The 20,192-nt window shown below is 41.8% G+C and overlaps 1 protein-coding gene and 1 non-coding gene across 9 annotated transcripts in view; both read left to right on the top strand.

Moving 5' to 3' along the window:
• Fbxl13 (F-box and leucine rich repeat protein 13) overlaps positions 1-20,192 on the top strand; it is a 218,299-nt gene that overhangs the window by 139,375 nt on the left and 58,732 nt on the right. The gene's annotated exons all lie outside the window — the stretch shown is intronic.
• LOC121135857 lies at positions 19,640-19,724 on the top strand. Its single transcript, XR_005872979.1, has one exon. It is a non-coding gene; the product is annotated as a small nucleolar RNA SNORD86 (small nucleolar RNA).

Below are 20,192 nucleotides of genomic sequence, written 5' to 3'. Positions count from 1 at the left end.
ATGTGATTTTTGTTTTTCAGCTTGTTTATATGGTGGATTACGTTGATGGATTTTCGTATGTTGAACCATCCCTGCATCCCTGGAATGAAACCTACTTGATCGTGGTGAATGATTGTTTTGATGTGTTCTTGGATCCGATTTGCCAGTATTTTATTGAGTATTTTTGCATCAATGTTCATGAGGGATATTGGTCTGAAGTTCTCTTTCTTAGTTGTATCTTTGTGTGGCTTGGGGATCAAGGTTATTGAAGCCTCATAGAAAGAGTTTGGCAAAGACCCTTCTGCTTCTATTGTGTGGAACACTTTGAGAAGAATTGGTATAAGCTGTTCTTTGAATTTCTGGTAGAATTCTGCACTGAGGCCATCTGGACCTGGGCTTTTTTTGGTTGGGAGACTTTTGATGACAGCTTCTATTTCCATAGGGGTTATAGGTCTATTTAAATTGCTTATCTGTTCTTGATTTAATTTTGGCAATTGATAGCTGTCCAGGAAGTCATCTATTTCCTTTAAATTTTCAAATTTTGTGGAGTACAGGTTTTCAAAGTATGACCTAATGATTCTCTGGGTTTCCTCAGAGTCTGTTGTTATGTCCCCCTTTTCATTTCTAATTTTGTTAATTTGCGTGTTCACTCTCTGCTGTTTGGTAAGTTTGGACAAAGGTTTGTCTATCTTGTTGATTTTCTCAAAGAACCAACTCTTCGTTGCATTGATTCTTTGTATTGTTTTCCTGGTTTCTACTTTATTGATTTCAGCCCTCAATTTGATTATTTCCTGGTGTCTACTCCTCCTGGGGGAGTGTGCTTCTTTGTGTTCTAGAGCTTTCAGCTGTGATGTTAATTCTCTGGTATAACTGTTCTCCTGTTTCTTGATGTGAGCACTTAGCGCTATGAACTTCCCCCGTAGCACTGCTTTCAAAGTGTCCCATAGGTTTGGGTATGTTGTGTATTCATTCTCATTGAATTCCAGGAAGTCTTTAATTTCTTTTTTTATTTCCTCTTTAACCCAGGGATGGTGCAGTTGAGCATTATTCAATTTCCATGAGTTTGTAGGTTTTCTGCAATTTGTGTTGTTGTTGAATTCTAATTTTAAAGCATGGTGGTCTGATAAGATGCATGGAGTTATTCCAATTTTTTTGTAGCTGCTGAGGTTTGATATGTTGCCAAGTCTGTGGTTGATTTTTGACAAGGTTCCATGTGGTGGTGAGAAGAAGGTATATTCTTTTTTATGTGGATGAAATGTTCTATAGATATCTGTTAATCCCAGTTGGGTCATTACTTCTATTAGACCTTTTGCTTCTTTGTTGAGTTTCTGTTTGGTATTCCTGTCTAGTGGTGAGAGTGGTGTGTTGAAATCTCCCACTATAACTGTGTGGGGCTTTAGATGAGATTTAAGTTCTAATAATGTTTCTTTATCGAATGAGGATGCCTTTGTATTTGGGGCATAGATGTTCAGGATAGACACTTCATCTTGGTGGGTTTCACCTGTGATGAGTATGTAATGACCTCCTTCATCTCTTTTGATTGATTTTATTTTAAAGTCTAGTTTGTTAGATATTAGGATTGCTACCCCTGCTTGTTTCTTGGGTCCATTTGATTGAAAAATTTTTTCCCAACCTTTAACTCTCAGGTAATGTCTGTCTTTGAGGGTGAGGTGTGTTTCTTGTATGCAGCAGAAGGAAGGGTTCTGTCTTCGAATCCAATCTGCCAGTCTGTGTCTTTTTATGGGTGAGTTAAGGCCATTAACATTGAGGGATATTAATGACCAATGATTGCTCATCCTTCTTCTATTTGCGATGGTTGTTGTTGGTGGAATTATGTGTGGAATTTCACACCTTTGTTCTTTTGGCTGTTGGTAGAGAGGGATTCTCTAATGTTTATGTTTTTCTAGTTGTAGTTAGCTTCCTTGGGTTGGAGTTTTCCTTCCAAAATTTTCTGTAGGGCTGGGTTAGTGGACACATATTGCTTGAATCTAGTTTTGTCATGGAATATCTTGTTTTCTCTGTCTATAGTGATTGAGAGCTTTGCTGGGTATAGTAGTCTGGGCTGGCATCCATGGTCTCTTAGTGCAGGTAGAATATCTATCCAGGACCTTCTGGCTTTCAGAGTTTCCATGGAGAAATCAGGTGTAATTCTGATAGGTTTGCCTTTATATGTTACTTGGCCTTTTTCCTTAGCTGCTCTTAATATTCTTTCTTTATTCTGTATGTTTGGGGTCTTGATTATTATGTGGCGAGGGAATTTTTTTTTGTGGTCCACTCTATTTGGTGTTCTGTAGGCTTCTTGTACCTTCATTGGCATGTCTTTCTTAAGGTTGGGGAAGTTTTCTTCTATGATTTTGTTGAATATGCCTTCTGCCCCTTTGAGGTGGATTTCTTCTCCTTCTTCTATACCTATTATTCTTAGGTTTGGTCTTTTCATGGTGTCCCATATTTCCTGGATGTTTTGTGTTAAGGATTTGTTGGATTTAAGGTTTTCTTTGGTTGATAAATCCATTTCTCCTAGCATATCTTCAACACTTGAGATTCTCTCTTCCATCTCTTCTATTCTGTTGGTAATGCTTGTATTGGTAGTGCCTGACTGTTTGTCCAGCTTTTCTATTTTCTTCCTTTCTTCAGATTGTGTTTTTTTTTAATGACTCTATTTCAGTTTTCAACCCTTGCAGTGTTTGCATTGCTTCTTGCAATTTTCTGTTTATCTGTTCGTCCATTTGTTGCCTTTCATGAATTTTTTGGTGTGTTCTTTCTTCCATTTCTTGCATTTTTTGGTTTGCTTTTTGTTCCATTTCTCGCATTTTGTGCTTTGTTTCTTCTTCCATTTCCTGCCTTTTTTGGTATGATTCTTCTTCCAATTCTTGCCTTTTTTGTTTTGTTTTTTTCTTCCATTTCTTGCATTTTTTGCTTCATTTCTTCTTCCATTTCCTGCCTTTTTTGGTTTGTTTTTTCTTCCAATTCTTGCCTTTTTTGTTTTGTTTTTTCTTCCATTTCTTGCATTTTTTGGTTTGTTTTTTCTTCCATTTCTTTGAGGGATTTTCCTATATCCTCTTTTAGGGCCTCTATCATTTTCATGAAGTTGTTTTTAAGGTCGTTCTCTTCTGCTTCATCCGCATTGGAATGTTGGGGTCTTGCTGGTGTGGAGTCTCTAGAATCTGGCGGTGTCATATTTGTTTTTCTGTTGCTGAGTGTGTTTTTGCATTGTCTCTTTCCCATCTCTTCTTCTAGTGGGTGCAGAAAGAGCCCCTTACTGGTCTGGGGACCAGAGTTCCCTTTTGGTGGGTGCTAGCAAGTCCAATAATCTGGTGGTTCTTCTATTCCTTGTCCGAATGCTGGTCCTGGTCGCCCTGGGTCCTCTGGTTTCCTGGTCTCGTTGGTGGGAGAGAAGACTTGGGGTCTGGGTGCTTGGCTCCTGCCGGGATTGCGAGCTCTGTGCAGGTCCCAGGCGATCTGCAGGCACTGGAGCACAGGCCGGGAAGCCGGCCTGTTTACCTGATGCTGCCCGAGGAACAGCTGCTTCCCTGGACTCCCAGCCTCCTCTCCTTTCCTGGTCTCGTTGGTGGGAGCGAAGATCTGGAGTCTGGGGTCCTTGGCTCCCGCCGGGATTGGGAGCTCTGTGCAGGTCCCAGGCGATCTGCAGGCACTGGAGCACAGGCCGGGAAGCCGGCCTGTTTACCTGATGCTGCCCGAGGAACAGCTGCTTCCCTGGACTCCCAGCCTCCTCTCCTTCTCTGATTTCTTTCTCAGCCCTTTTATCGTCTGTATATAGTAGGGCTACTGATTTTCTTGAGTTGATCTTGTAGCCTGCCACTTTGCTGAAGGTGTTAATCTGCTGTAAGAGTTCTCTGGTAGAGTTCTTTGGGTCATTTATGTAAACTATCATATCATCTGCAAATGGTGAAAGTTTGAGTCTTCCTTTCCAATTTGTATCCCCTTGATCTCCTTTTGTTGTCCTATGGCTCTGGCTAGAACTTCAAGTACAATATTGAAAAAGTATGGAGAGAGTGGACAGCCTTGTCTTGTTCCTGATTTTAGCGGAATTTCCCTGAGTTTCTGTCCATTTAGTTTGATGTTGGCTGTTGGTTTGCTGTATATAGCTTTTATTATGTTTAGGTATGTTCCTGTTATCCAAGATCTCTCCAAGACCTTTATCATGAAGGGGTGTTGGATTTTGTCAAAGGCTTTTTCAGCATCTAGTGAGATGATCATGTGATTTTTGTTTTTCAGCTTGTTTATATGGTGGATTACGTTGATGGATTTTCGTATGTTGAACCATCCCTGCATCCCTGGGATGAAACTTACTTGATCGTGGTGAATGATTGTTTTGATGTGTTCTTGGATCCGATTTGCCAGTATTTTATTGAGTATTTTTGCATCAATGTTCATGAGGGATATTGGTCTGAAGTTCTCTTTCTTAGTTGTATCTTTGTGTGGCTTGGGGATCAAGGTTATTGAAGCCTCATAGAAAGAGTTTGGCAAAGACCCTTCTGCTTCTATTGCATGGAATACTTTGAGAAGAATTGGTTTAAGCTGTTCTTTGAATTTCTGGTAGAATTCTGCACTGAGGCAATCTGGACCTGGGCTTTTTTTGGTTGGGATACTTTTGATGACTGCTTCTATTTCCATAGGGGTTATAGGTCTATTTAAATTGCTTATCTGCTCTGGATTTAATTTTGACAAGTGACAGCTATCCAGGAAGTTGTCCATTTCCTTTAAATTTTTGAATTTTGTGGAGTACAGGTTTTCAAAGTATGACCTGATGATTCTCTGAATTTCCTCAGAGTCCGTTGTTATGTCTCCCTTTTCATTTATGATTTTGTTAATTTGCATGTTCACACTCTGCTGTTTGGTAAGTTTGGACAAAGGTTTTTCTATCTTGTTGATTTTCTCAAAGAACCAACTCTTCGTTGCATTGATTCTTTGTATTGTTTTCCTAGTTCCTACTTTATTGATTTCAGCCCTCAATTTGATTATTTCCTGGTGTCTACTCCTCTGGGCAGTTTGCTTCTTTGTGTTCTAGAGCTTTCAGCTGTACAATTATTCTCTAGTACAATTATTCTCCAGTTTCTTCATGTGGGCACTTAGTGCTATGAACTTCCCCCGTAACACTGCTTTCAAAGTGTCCCATAGGTTTGGGTATATTGTGTCTTCATTCTCATTGAATTCTAGGAAGTCTTTAATTTCTTTTTTTATTTCTTCTTTGACCCAGGAATGACGCAGTTGTGCATTATTCAATTTCCATGAGTTTGTAGGTTTTCTGCAATTTGTGTTGTTGTTGAATTCTAGTTTTAACGCATGGTGGTCTGATAAGATGTTTTGTAGCTGCTGAGGTTTGATATGTTGCCAAGTATGTGGTTGATTTTTGAGAAGGTTCCATGTGGTGGTGAGAAGAAGGTATATTCTTTTTTATGTGGATGAAATGTTCTATAGATGTCTGTTAATCACAGTTGGGTCATTACTTCTATTAGACCCTTTGCTTCTTTGTTGAGTTTCTGTCTGGTATTCCTGTCTAGTGGTGAGAGTGGGGTGTTGAATCCTCCCACTATAAGTGTGTGGGGCTTTATATGTGATTTAAGTTTTAGTGATGTTTCTTTTATGAACGTGGATGCCTTTGTATTTGGGGCATAGATGTTCAGGATAGAAACTTCATCTTGATGGATTTTGCCTGTGATGAGTATGTAATGACCTCCTTCATCTCTTTCGATTGACTTTAGTTTAAAATCTAATTTGTTAGATATTAGGATTGCTACCCCTGATTGTTTCTTGGGTCCATTTGATAGGAAAATCTTTTCCCAACCTTTAAGTCTCAGGTAATGTCCGTCTTTGAGGGAGAGGTGTGTTTCTTGTATGCAGCAGAAGGATGGGTTCTGTCTTCGAATCCATTCTGTTAGCCTGTGTCTTTTTATGGGTGACTTAAGGCCATTAATATTGAGGGATATTAATGACCATTGATTGCTCATTCTTCTTTGATTTCGAATGGTTGTTGATGGTGGAATTATGTATGGAATTCAGCCCTTTTGTTCTTTTGGAGGTTGGTAAAGTGGGATTATCTAATGCCTATGTTTTTCTGGTTGTAGTTAACATCCTTGGGTTGGAGTTTTCCTTCCAGAACTTTCTGTAGGTTTGGGTTAGTTGATACGTATTGCTTGAATATAGTTTTATCATGGAGTATCTTGTTTTCTCCATCTATAGTGATTGAGAGCTTTGCTGGGTATAGTAGTCTGGGCTGGCATCCATGGTCTCTGAGTGTAGGTAGAATATCTATCCAGGACCTTCTGGCTTTCAGAGTTTCCATGGAGAAGTCAGGTGTAATTCTGATAGGTTTGCCTTTATATGTTACTTGGCCTTTTTCCTTAGCTGCTCTTAATATTCTTTCTTTATTCTCTATATTTGGGGTCTTGATTATTATGTGGCGAGGGGACTTTTTTTGTGATCCATTCTATTTGGTGTTCTGTAAGCTTCTTGTACCTTCATTGGCATGTCTTTCTTTAGGTTGGGAAAGTTTTCTTCTATGATTTTGTGGAATATGTTTTCTGCCCCTTTGAGGTGGTTTTCTTCACCTTCTTCTATATGTATTATTCTTAGGTTTGCTTTTTTTCATGATGTCCCATATTTCCTTGATGTTTCATGTTAAGGATTTGTTGGACTTAATATTTTCTTTGGTTGATGAATCCATTTCTCCTAGTGTATCTTCAACACCTGAGATTCTCTCTTCCATCTCTTGTATTCTGTTGGTAATGATTGTATCAATAGTACCTGACCATTTGCCCAGCTTTTGTGTTTCCAGCCTTTCTTCAGATTGTGTTTTTTTTTTGTCTCTATTTCAGTTTTCAACCCTTGCTCTGTTTGAATTGGTTCTTGCAATTTTCAGTTTATCTTTTTATTCATTTGTTGCATTTTATGATTTTTTTGGTTTGTTCTTTCTTCCATTTCTTGTATTTTTTTGGTTTGCTTTTTCTTCCAGTTCTTGTATTTTTTGATTTGTTTTTTCTTCCATTTCCTGCCTTTTTGGTTTGTTTATTCTTCCATTTCTTGCATTTTTTTGCTTTGTTTTTTCTTCCATTTCTTTGAGGGATTTTCCTATATCCTCTTTTAGGGCCTCTATCATTTTCATGAAGTTGTTTTTAAGGTCATTCTTTTCTGCTTCATTTGCATTGGAATGTTGGAGTCTTGCTGGTATGGAGTCTCTAGAATCTGGCGGTGTCATATTTGTTTTTCTGTTGCTGAGTGTGTTTTTGTATTGTCTCTTTCCCATCTCTTCTTCTAGTGGGTGCAGAAAGAGCCCCTTACTGGTCTGGTGGTTAGGGGACCAGAGTTCCCTTTCAGTGGGTGCTAGCAAGTTCAATACTCTGGTAGTTTTTCTATTCCTTGTCCTAGTTCTGGCCTGTGGGTGGAGAAGAAGACCAGGAATCTGGGGTGCTTAGCCTCCCACCTGGTCCCCTGGTCCCTTTGGTGGAAGAGAAGACTTGTGATCTGGGGTGCATGGCTCCTGCTGGGATGGGAAGCTCTGTGGCAGTCCCCAGGCAATCCCCAGGCACTGGAATGCAGGCCTGGATACAGGGCCTGTTTTACCTGGTCCCACTGGACCAGCTGGTCCCCTGGTCTCCTTGGTGGATGAGAAGACCTGGGATCTGGGGTGCTTGGCTCCTGCTGGGATGGGAAGCTCTGTGGCCATCCCCAGTCTCTGGAAGGCACACTGGGATGCCAGGCCTTGTTTACCTGGATTTGATGGTTTCCTGGTATTGTTGGTGGAAAAGAAGACCTGGAATCTGGGGTGCTTGGCTCCTGCCGGGATGGGAAGCTCTGTGGCAGTTTCCAGGCAATCCCCAGGCACTGGAATGCACTTAGCCTGCTTTCTTAAAGAACCCAGGGCTACCAGCTCAGGGATGACACCACCCACAATGGTCTGAGCCCTCCCCCACTGATCACTAACTGAGAAAATGCCTTACAGCTTCATCTTATGGAAGCATTTCCTCAACTGGGGCTCCTTCTTCTGATGACTGTGGCTTGTGACAAGTTGACACAACAAACCAGTCAGTACAATAACCAAGTGCAATGGGTATTGCTTAGGCAAAGCAGGACTGGGAATGAATTTCCTTTAGTCTTGAATCTCTCTCCTTCCCTGCCCTTCTCTTTTCTCTCTCACCCCTCCTTCACCTCCATCTTCTTCCTCTTTCTCTCTCTCCTTCCCTTCTCCTTTCTGTGTACCAGGAAGCAGAGAGACGGAGTCTGGAGACATGAAGTCCAGTCATCCTCACTCCATCACTGACCATGTGGCCCTGGGCATTACTCATGCTGTGTTTCTGTCTGACTCAGTTCCCTCATCTCTAGTGCGGCTGGGTCGGATCACCTCTGAGTCCCTTTCCTCCTTCTAATAGGGTAACTAATCCAGGTAACCAGTGAAAGAGCAAGAGAGGGGGTAATAATGGATTCTGTTTTCAGAAAGACTGAATCTGAGATACTTGTGATATATCTGGTGTAAATGGCAAGAATTACTTGAAAAGTAAGCCTGATCTTGGAATAGAACTGGGAGCGGGAGAGTAGATGTGAGTTGAGCTGTAAGAATTAATTAGGGTATGAGTTGTGTGGCCAACTAAACTGGTAGTGAGTAGGCAGAATTGTATCTCACAATGCACTGCTAAGACACAGTTCAGGTCAGGTGCATAATGCATTCCATTTAGTCTATCATTTTATATTCTTTGGAATAATAAATGATGTTATATTAGTTACTTTTCTGTTGCTGTGATAAAACATGACCAAGGCAGCTTATAAAAGAAAGCATTTAATGGACTTGTGGTTTAAGAGGTTAGAGTCTATGAGCAAAGGCATAGTGGAGTGAACAGCTGAGAGTCTTTTAAAACACCAAAGATCACCCCTAATGCCACACCCCCTCCTAAAAGGCCACATCTCCTAATCCTTCCCAGTTCCACCAACCGGGAACCAAGCATTCAGCACATGAGCATATGGGGATCATTCTCACTCAGCTCTCTACAGTTCCACCCCCTGGCCCCCAGAGGCTTGTGGCCATAGCATAGTGCAAAATGCATTCAGTCCAACTTTGAAAGTCCCCAGAGTCCTTCAGTCTCATCAGTGTCTAAAGCTTAAAGTCCAAGCCTAGTCTGAGACTCAAGGCAGTGTCTTAACTGGAACCCTGTGCCCCGAGAAAGTGATGGATGCACGTTTAACACTCAAACTGTGTGTTACCATTCTAAAACGGAGAAAGGGGACATAGTGAGGAAATACTGGACCAAAGCAAGACCAAGGCCCAGCAGGGCGTATTCCATGCCTGATGTCAAAGGGCTTTAATGGCTCTGCCTGCCCAGCCTTGCTGCCCATGTCTCTCTCCATGGCTGGTTACACACTCTGTCTATAACTCTCCTCAGCAGGTAACCCACAGCTTTGGCACCTCTAACATCTTGGGGTCTCCAGTGCAATCCAGGCTTCACCTTCTCAGCTTCATGCAATGCTCAAGGACTCTGTGCAGGGACTCCCCTATCCCATGACTGGCGTTAGAGGCATTCCTTAACCAAGTGTACAGCCCCTTTACCTGACTATCCTTCATGATTCTAACGCCAGAGCCACGTGGACAACACTGCCACATCCAGCTGCCTGCTTGTGGTGGCACCTGCTGCCTTTGACTCCCATTTGCAGCACCTGCAGTCAAGCTTGAAGCGGAGCTGCGCTGGGCTTGCTCTGGGACACCTTTCCATTTCTTTTTCTTTGGATTAGGCCTTGCTTGATCTTATTTCTTTTAGCACAAACCTTGGCTCCAACATTAAATGTACTGGTGCTATTTTTCTCTTCAAATTGTCTATTTTGTATTTCTTTTTTTTTCTTTTCTTTTTCATTGTAGACCTGCATAAGAGTGATTTCTTACAATGACACTACAGAGTTAATATTAGGCTTGGAATCTCTTTCACCAAAGAAATTAGTCCAAAGGCAGGAAACAGTCACAGTTTTTGGTAAAATAGCATTGTGCACGGTCTCTAGCCCAGTTGTTAGTATTCCTCCCTTGTGAAACCTCTTGAGCCGAGCCTCCATAGTCCACATTTGCTCCTAGCACAACGCTCTTCCAAGAGTCTAGTAGTATGGTTCATTAAGATCAATTTTTTCTATTCCAAAGTCTTCTACATTTCTCAAAAACAAAACAATAGCAATAAAGAAAACCACATGGCCAGATCTGTCGTAACAATATCCCATTCTGTAGTACCAATTTTTGCATTACCTACTTTTGTGTTGGTGTGATAAAATACCATGGCCAAAGCATTTATAAAGGAAAATGTTTAATTGGGCTTATGGCTTCAGAGAGTTGTAGTCCACGATGGCAGAGAAAAGGCATGGTGGCAAGAGCAGCTGAGAGCTTACGCCTAGATCCACAGGTGAGAGGCAGACATGACAAACACTGCAAATGGTGCAGGGTTTTGAAACTTCAAAGCCTGTACCCAGTGACACACGCTGTCCAGCAAAGCCACATCTTCCAACCCTTCCAGAACAGCTCCACCTACTGGGGATGAAGCACCCAAACTGAGTCTCTTGGACCATTCTCACTCAGATCATCACAGGTGGCAAACACCACAGTTGTCTATGTTTGCTGAATGCCATTGTGTAAACATTCTCACAGTGGACTAATTTCAGTTGCCAATGGAGAGTGCTGGGAAGGGATCTGTGAAGAAGGGTTCACCAGTCCCCCATTATGGGACATTGCCATTGTAAAACACAAAGACATAAGTATCCCTATAAACATAGATAATGATAATGCATGGAAGAAGCAACAAGGAGTGGTGAATTTGACTACCTACTACCTTTGTATTTACTATACTTTAAATTTATATGATTTAATTCTTTAAATGCCTGTGTCTAACAGTCAGCTTGTAGAATTCCTGAAAATGTAAGTCTGAACAATCAAGTTTTAAAAAAATCAATCAAATTTACCTTGTTTTTGTAAGTGGTATGAGCCAACTTCACACTGCACTGGAACGGATGCTAAGATCACCCAGAAAATGTCTAGACAGGCAAGAATCTTGGTCTGTGTGATACTGAACTCCTAAACGCTAATCTGCTATTTATAAAATTTGAAGTGATACTTGGGTTATACTTTTTTTAAAGTTGCCTTTTGGATTTGAAAAAAAATCATATGGTCTTAAGTGTCATTTGATAGGGAGGACTGGTTTCTAAAAGAACCATGTCAGAAAAAACAGTCAAAAAACAAGCTATTGCTTGTCATAGCCCAGCTCTTAGGAGAAATAAATCTAACCTAGTCCTTCCAGAACTACTGCTTAATTGTGTTGAAAAATACAGGGTTATGGAACTCTTTTTATTTATCTTCTAAATCAAGCATGTAACATTTAAATGGTACTCATATAATGACTTGTTTCATATAACTACCTTGACCATATTGAAAAGGAAATGAGAGATAAGAGATGCATACTTTTAACATCTAGTGTTTAGTATAAGATTCTTTCAGGCAAAATGTATAAAGGACTTCAGTAGATTACGTAATGAAAATGAAACATCTGGCGACAATTCTCAATCAGATGAGAGTTCATCACATTTCCCATTCCTGAAAAAAAGTCTGAAGAAGTTTCATACATTTTGGTAACCACACTTTACTGATGGTGAAACTGCTTTATCACACACAGAGTTCACAAGCTATTCAGAAACTCTATTTTGGTCTTTGGATAAGAATAAAACGCAAAGCTTGAAGCTCTAGCTAGAAGCCACTATCTAGCTTGATCATTGTTGGTGAGCCAAGAAGCTGGAGCATCTCTGAGTTGTAAGAAGGAAGCATCACGGATGTCTAAGTCATTCAGGGAAGAGTGCTCTGTTACAGCACAGGGAAGCTGTGATTAACAGGGGAGGTGGTGTGTAACTTGGACACTGGATGAGGAAAAGAGCAAGAGACTGTGTGCTCAACAACAATGACACAAGTTCAAGATGGGCCAGCCTGTTCCTGGCTGGTCAGAGCTCTGAGTCACTGGACAGCAAATGCGACATTGGCGAGCACGCTAGCCCTCCTGGCATCTGCAGGCTTCCCTCTACTTGTTTTCAAATTCTTCACTCACATTGGAAAAATAAAGCTAATTTAAAAAAATGTTTGATTATCCAAATGTTTTGATAAATGTGGCAATACTTCCCCATTATAATCTATATTGTATAAACAATTTATTCAGCAAACACTTGGTCTATTAAAGCTTTGCTGAGCCACCAGGCTTGTGTTGCATTGTGTAGGAGACCCTGACGGCTAAGACCCCCTTCAGTGACTCTCAGAAAGGTTACGTACCACAGTACTAACTAAGTGCATAGCTAGTACGTCTGGGGGGACATCTCGGCTTTCTTCCCCAATAATTTACTCTAGCTAAGCGATGCTCCTGTGGGGTCACTGAGAGGCTGTGAAAGACATATGGGTCTGACCAAAGTCGTTACATCCCTTATTAGTCACTGGCCACGGTGCTGCTGGAGTGAGAGAAACAGCTGGAAACGGTACAAGAACACAGCTCGGGCCACATCTGCTTTAGCTGGCTGGCTGTCGCAGAGGGTCTGGCCTGCACACACGTCTTTCGTGTGTTGCTGAGCAGTCTGGTGCATAGACACGGTGCAGGAGAGGTGTGGGAAATGGAAGCTCAGTAAGAGGTTATCGCAGGGTGGTCGGCGGACCTCTCCCCAGCCACGCTGGCCCTGGCCCGTGGTACTCTGACTCCGGCCTCCATTCTCATGGCTCACGGGCCAGTCATTCTCCACACACAGCCCTTACATGGGAAAATGGTCTTTGCCGTGTACATGGTCTGCCCCATTAGCGGCTGGGAGGAAACCCACTCTGTCAACGCCATAGTGTCTGCTGGGACAGGAACTTAGCATCCTGGTGAGGCCAGTCCCCGTCCCCCCCCCGCGCTTCCTACCCAGCAAAGGGATGGAGGCAAAGGGTATGGAGGCACCGACAAACCCAGATTCCTACACAGAAGACGCTTATCAGCTGTGAGGAAGCTGCACATTTGAGCATGGTATTTTCTATTTTCTCCTTATTTTAGAGAGAAAATTCCAGTTCCAGATTTATACCCCCATTATTTCAGTGAAGAGAATGTAACTGATAAGTGCTTGGCCTAAAAGATTCTGGCAGAAATATTTGAGCAATAAAATATTAGCCAAACATCTTTTTGGAGATTGTAATATAAAGTCCGTGGAGAACTACATCTTTTTGGAGATTGTAATATAAAGTCCGTGGAGAACTACATCTTTTTGGAGATTGTAATATAAAGTCCGTGGAGAACTACATCTTTTTGGAGATTGTAATATAAAGTCCGTGGAGAACTACATCTTTTTGGAGATTGTAATATAAAGTCCGTGGAGAACTACATCTTTTTGGAGATTGTAATATAAAGTCCGTGGAGAACTACATCTTTTTGGAGATTGTAATATAAAGTCCGTGGAGAACTACATCTTTTTGGAGATTGTAATATAAAGTCCGTGGAGAACTACATCTTTTTGGAGATTGTAATATAAAGTCCGTGGAGAACTACATCTTTTTGGAGATTGTAATATAAAGTCCGTGGAGAACTACATCTTTTTGGAGATTGTAATATAAAGTCCGTGGAGAACTACATCTTTTTGGAGATTGTAATATAAAGTCCGTGGAGAACTAAGTGCCTGGCGTGAGGACAAAGCTGAGGTGTTCTCCTCAGGGCTCCTCCCCACCCCCTTCTCCAGGGAGTAGCCCTCGTGTGGAAGGCAGCAAACTTCTGGCTCTATTCCAAGGGTTCCCTGTCCGGTGCTGCTTCCTGTCACTTTCCTCCCCTTTGGGGAGATCTTGTCACAAGTGTGTTTCCAAGACAAGAGGGGAAAGGTTGTTTATTTGCAAGCTGCTCCGTAGAAGCCAGTACTTGAGATAACAGTGCTGGGAGCTGGGATACAGGATTGAACTCCGAACGTCAAAAACAGCAGTTGCCGCCCGTGGGATTCCACACCATCTTCTGAAGAACTCCCATTCACTGACGCCGCTCGCTCATCGCTGGAGACAGCTGCGAGGAACGGGTAGGAATCCCGTCTCTGAAACACCACGCCTTCTTTGTATTTGCCATGTGAGAAATGCACTGTGGAGAGTTTCAAGGACCCTGTACCTCTGGTTCTTGAGTCCTCTGTTTTCCATGGAACAACTTGTCCAGAAGACCAACAGCAAGACTATGTCTGATGGTGCGTGACTGGGTACTGTTGTGAGCCAAGCACTCCTACCGACCCCGTTACGTGAGCAAACAGCTTTGCTGAGCCCCAGCCCCAGAATCACGCTTTTCCCCTCTGTCCTCTGTGTGTTTACACATTCATTCATCTCCCCTGGATTCTTTTCCTGGAAGAAGTCATGAAAAATTCCCCCAGGAATCCATGGCAACAGCACAAACGCCTCCTTCTTGCTTGATGGCTTTTCCTCCCCTTTTACCTACTTAGCTTCTTGCCCCTGGAGCCAAGGCCGGCACTCCCACCGCTCCCTGCCGCGGTTAAGGCAACAGTCAGACTGAACATCCCCTGGCAGCATCCACTCTGTGTTGCTTTACACAAGGGCTCCCTTTCATTGTGTGGGTGAACCTCGGGCGGTAAAGTCGGCCTCAGGAGGACCAGGCTTTGCCCCAGCAAACGGAATTCTGCCTGAAGGCCTTTCTTCATTCTGATTCAATATCATACTGTACTCTCTTCTTGAAATTTCGGCTTCCTGGCTTTGGTTTATAGATTTCAGACTAGCCAGCCCTCAGAACGAGGTGACTTTATTTCTTTAAAAAACAAACAAACAACAACAGCAAAAGTGGATCACTATATACACAGCCATCACTACAGAAGACCAGGCTGGCCTTGAACTCACAGAGGTCTGCTTGCCTCTTCCTCCTGAGTGCTGGAATTAAAGACATGTGCCACCTCACCAGGCATGATCTGATTTCTGAAAATTAATATCTTTCTCTTCAGAGGTAGACTTGGAGAGATAGACATTGCAATAGTTTCTCAGACACTACTCATTTCTCCGACAGCAACGTACGTGGGAATGACCTGGAGAGTTTGGAATTTGTTCAGCTCTAGGTTCAAAGTGGATCTATACTGCCAATATGCTTCCAGGAGGCACTGAGCCTGCTCCCTGTGCATCAGATTCTTAATAGGAAAGCTTTATGTAGCCAACCTTTTCTATTCATCATCTCAATTGTTTTTCTAAGATTATTTATATTAATTTTATTGTATTCCATGAGTTAGCATTTTAGTTAACCCTTTTTAATTATTACTACCTTAGTTTCTGTCAGTTCCTCACTGTTATATAATCTGTAATACATATAGTATATGTTTTGGTCATCAGGAGACTGCAAGGAAGACGGTAATCAGACAAAGTTATATTTCCTAGTAATGTTGTAGATAATTTAGTGTTGTAGAATATTAGTTTAACATGTATTTTTTTTTTTGGTTTTTACGAGACAGGGTTTCTCTGTTTTGGAGGCTGTCGGTCCAGCCTGGCTTCAAACTCACAGAGATCCGCCTGCCTCTGCCTCCCGAGTGCTGGGATTAAAGGCGTGCGCCACCAACACCCGGCCATAACATGTATTACATTTATTTATGCTGTGGAATACTTGTTTAGTGATTCTAAGACATGTTGCATTCTTTCATGTTATATCTGTTTAACTCTGTGAAGCTGTGTTAGTTTGCCTGTCTGAAACACCTGATTGGTCTAGTGAAGAGCTGAGTGTCCGGCAGGCAGGAGAGGGATAGGCAGGGCTGGTGGGCAGAGAGAATTAATAGAGGACACATCTAGGAAAGAAGAGTGAGGTTTGAGAAAAGGAGGAGAGAAAGACATAAGGGGTAAGCTGCAGAGTAAGAAGGAAAGAAATATATACACAATAAAGAAAGATAAAAAACACAGAGGCAAAACATAGTTAAAGAGAAATGACCTTAATTAGTTAGAAAGGTTGGCTAGAAACAAAGTCAAGTTAAGGCCAGACATTCTTAAGTAAAAATAAGTCTCTGTGTATTTATTTGGGATAAAAACCAACTACATCTTAATTTGTGTAATAAACGCTCTCTGATGTTCACACAATGGCAAGATAACCTAACACTTTTCTGAGAATCCATCATATATAACTATGTCTTTGTAAGTATAGAAATCTCAGCATGCATGTTTTTCATTAGGATAATTTTGTTCAAGAAGAGTTTTTTTAATTAATGTATTGATTTTTTAACATTTTTCTTTTTCAATTATTTGTTTTTATTTTATGTACATTAATGTTTTGCCTGTGAGAGAGGGTGTCAAATCTTGAAGTTACAGTTGTGAGCTATCATATGGGTATTTGGGAATTGAATCCTGTGGAAGAACAGCCAATCTCTTAATTAAGAAAAATTCTTAAAGCCGGGCGGTGGTGGCGCACGCCTTTAATTCCAGCACTCGGGAGGCAGAGGCAGGTGGATCTCTGTGAGTTCGAGGCCAGGCTGGACTGACAGCCTCCAAAACAATACAGAGAAACCCTGTCTCATAAAACCAAAGAAAAAAGAAAAAAGGAAAAAAAAGAAAAAAGAAAAATTCTTGATCCAGGGTACATATATTGTTTAGACCTTGGAATATTCTGTTTCCAAGCTGAGGAAGTAGATCTGTTGGTGTTTATCCTACTGTGCACAAAGCTCTAGGCTTAGTCCCCAGCACTTCATAAATGTGACATGGTGGACATACATGTAATCCCAACACTCAAGATGGGGTGCTAAAAGATCAGAAATTCAAAATCACCAGATATAAAGTAAGTCCAAAGCTGCCCTGGGCTCAACGAGAAAGGTTCCCTAGAAAGATTATCTAAACATACTACATCCAAACTCATGGCTTCCGCAGCAACTCAGTTCTGTGTATTCAATCCCTGGGTTCCAGGTTTCTGTGGTGTAATGAGTCTTCTCCTGTCCTACCAGCTAGCTCCCAAACAACAACACGGGCACGTATTATTAATTGTGAAAGCTTGGCCTTATCTTAGACTTGTCCCACGAGCTCTTATAACTTAAATTAGCCCATTTATTTTAATCTGGGCTCTGTCATGTGGCTCGTTCCCTATGATCTGCACCTTATGTCTCACTGGCATCTCCATTGCGCCATCTCCTCTTCTTCCTCTCTCCCTGGAAGCCCCACCTACACCTCCTGCCTAGCTAATGGCCATTCGGCTTTTTAAGACACCAATCACAGCAAGTGTACAAGTATCCCACAACACAGGTCTTTGGCATTGTCAAAATCACTGCTGAGGAGCATTTATCAAAGAGCGTTCTCTGCGTGTATTCACTTATTCTCATGTCTGCTCATATGGCAATATCACTTGATTATCTATCTACCTGATGCCATAGGTGGCCTGCCAGAATAGAATTAGCTCAATAGCTAATCATAAATCAGTTTATGATATCACATGGTGTTGTAGGTATATTATAGGAACCCGGTCTAGTCTTAAGGGTCAGGGGCTTTTCCTGAAGAATTGACCTTTGAGATGACATTTGAGGATGTGGCTTTCAGTCCTGTAACTGTTGGTTAGTAGGGTCTGGTGAGAGATTCCCCATGCGGAAAGTCTCTGAAGGTCTTGTAGGAAGTGTATTGCAGATGTGACTCTCCATTTTCTACACCATGGTGTTGTAGAAATGACACTTCACTGGCATACATCTGCTCCTTGATGGCCTCAGTTTACCACAGATAAAGCTGAACACCAAGTGCTTCCCATCCTAAAGAACTAATTATTTTAAGGTATTTTATCATGTAGTCATTATTTTGAATAGCCTCTACCACTGTTGCTTCCATTAATATAGATTTATAACGGTTGAAAAGGAAACCATTACAGTGTAATGAGAAATCCATGTGTGTCTGTTTAAGAGGCAACAAGGATTTACTAAGATATGAAAAGGAAAAACACACGCACGAATACAGGATATGATAAATCCAGTTTCAGAGTCCTTGGAAAGCTGGGAACAGTCACATGCTGCTTCATGCCACCTGACCTGGTCTTCACCACCCAAGAGAGCGCAATCCCCCTCTCCTTCCTTTTTAAGAGGTTACATGAGCAGGTGAGAAGCACCGCCCACTACACTTCCCCTTTTTTGCCTAAATGAGAAGCTTCTAAACCTAATACAAAACTGTATACAATAAGAATGATTATCAAATATTGTCCAGGAGAAAGAAAGGGTAGTAACAGAAACAAAAATGGAATTACAACCAACAAGAAGAACGTCAAGTAAGAAACACATACTAAATGTCCAGATCATACGTAAATGGTAAATTACAGAGATTACTCTAATAGCTGTCCTATGAAGAATCTGAATCTAGTGCCTGATATGCTCTTAGGTAAGATGTGAGAGGGTAGGAACTGTGACTATCTAGTCTTCCACCCCATCAAAGTTATGAGAAGGAAAATATTACCCAAGCAAGCAGGGAGTGCGAGCAAGCGACTTCCAAAAGATGTTAGAAATGATGGAAACAGCTGGCTGCCTGGACAGTCACCCAGAGTCTCTCTGCAACGTTGAGGCAACCAACATTGGCTGCAGGCCTAGAATATCTGACAGACCATTTTCAGAAGCAGGGAAATTTGAAAACCTGCCCTACCCAGTCTTGACAAGGTTCAGTAGTCGCTTTTCCTTGTATCCTGCTTGTCCAGTTTAGACAGCATGCTTACTGTCAGCAGTTGAGGCGAGGGCCGTCTTTGCCCAATAGGCCAGTTTGGCCAATAAGAAAACAAGCTCCATGTGGAGTGTCTTAGGTGCCCATCATCCTCCTGGGAGTAGATCAGTGCTGCCAGGAACAGTTGTGTCTCTCGTCAACAGAATTCTAAATTATTAAAGCATTTAAATGCCATATTCTTAGGTTCTTGATTACCTGTCTATACAAAGTACATCTCTGTGCATCTTGAGAACCTAACTAACACAAGTATGACAAACATGGGTGATTATATATATACATATATATATATGTATATATTAGAAACAATCTTATTTTACATATCAATCCCAATTCCCTCCCATCCTCCCATACCCCCCAATGACCTCACCATCCCATCCACTCCCCAGGGAGGGTGAGACCTTCCATGAGGGGTCATTAAAAATCTGTCAAGTCATTTGGGGCAGGGCCTAGGCCCTCCTCTGTGTCTCTAGTCTAAGAGAGTATCCCTCCATGGGAATTGGGCTCCCGAATTCCATTTGTGCACTAGAGATACATCCTAGTTCCACTACCAGAGGCCCAATAGGCTGTCCTGTGCCCTAACTAACAATCATGGGTGATTATAACCTCTAACTCTTAATAACCTATATAGCTTATAGACTAGAGGTTCACATTATAAGGTGGAGTCAGAGAGATGCCATGTGAGGTAACAAGCCATGAACCTCATGGTAAAATATAGAACAAAGAAATAGGCTAATTTAACTGTGAGAGCTAGCCAGTAATATGCCCGAGTCATTGGCCAGACAATTACAATTAATATTAAGCCTTAGAGTGGTTATTCGGTAACTGTCAAGTGGGATGAGAAATGTCCAGCTACAGGACAGGGTTCAAAAGTGTGGTATTAGCATAAAAATAGATAGATGTCGGCCAATAAACAGGACCCTGGAGCCCATGTGTTTATGACCAACTGACTTTCTAAAGATGCATTTTTATTTAAAAAAAAATATGTGTGTGTGTGTGTGTGTGTGTGAGTGTGTGATGTGTGCACTGAGCTCCCTAATCTATACAGGCTTCTGTTATGGAGGTGGTGGCCAGTCCTGGTGTCTGAATGATTCCCAGAACCCACCAAAGGGGCCAAGTTTCCAGAGCCATGAAGACTAGGGTAACACACCAAAACACAGACTCATCTTCCATTCTGTTTCCATTGGCTGAGCAGCTGGACAGAGGCTACATCTCTATCAGAGCAGAATTGACTCTGTGCTGCCGTGAAGACCAGCCTCCAGCAGCACAGAGTCAGAGGGGACCCACACAGTGGGGGCACTAAGATGTCTTTATCTGAAGGAGTTAGGAAAAGACACACACTCTCTTGATGGTTTCTTTCTGACTTTTTCTTTACTCTCCTCTATTCTTAGTTTTTCTTTACCTCTCTCCTGGTGTTGTCCTTCTCTCTTTCTGGATGTTTTCCTTCTAACTTTATTTCTTTTCCCTGACAGTAATATACTCCAGTAGAATCTTTCAAGCAATATGAAAACTAAACTGTACATTCTCTTTTTCAGTTGAATGACTATAATGAACATAAGTT

The sequence above is a fragment of the Mesocricetus auratus genome, unplaced genomic scaffold (assembly GCF_017639785.1).
Source record: "Mesocricetus auratus isolate SY011 unplaced genomic scaffold, BCM_Maur_2.0 Super-Scaffold_100043, whole genome shotgun sequence".
NCBI classification, from domain to species: Eukaryota; Metazoa; Chordata; class Mammalia; order Rodentia; family Cricetidae; genus Mesocricetus; species Mesocricetus auratus.
Note: the sequence above shows the minus strand (reverse complement) of the source record. Positions and strands in the feature narration are given on the sequence as shown.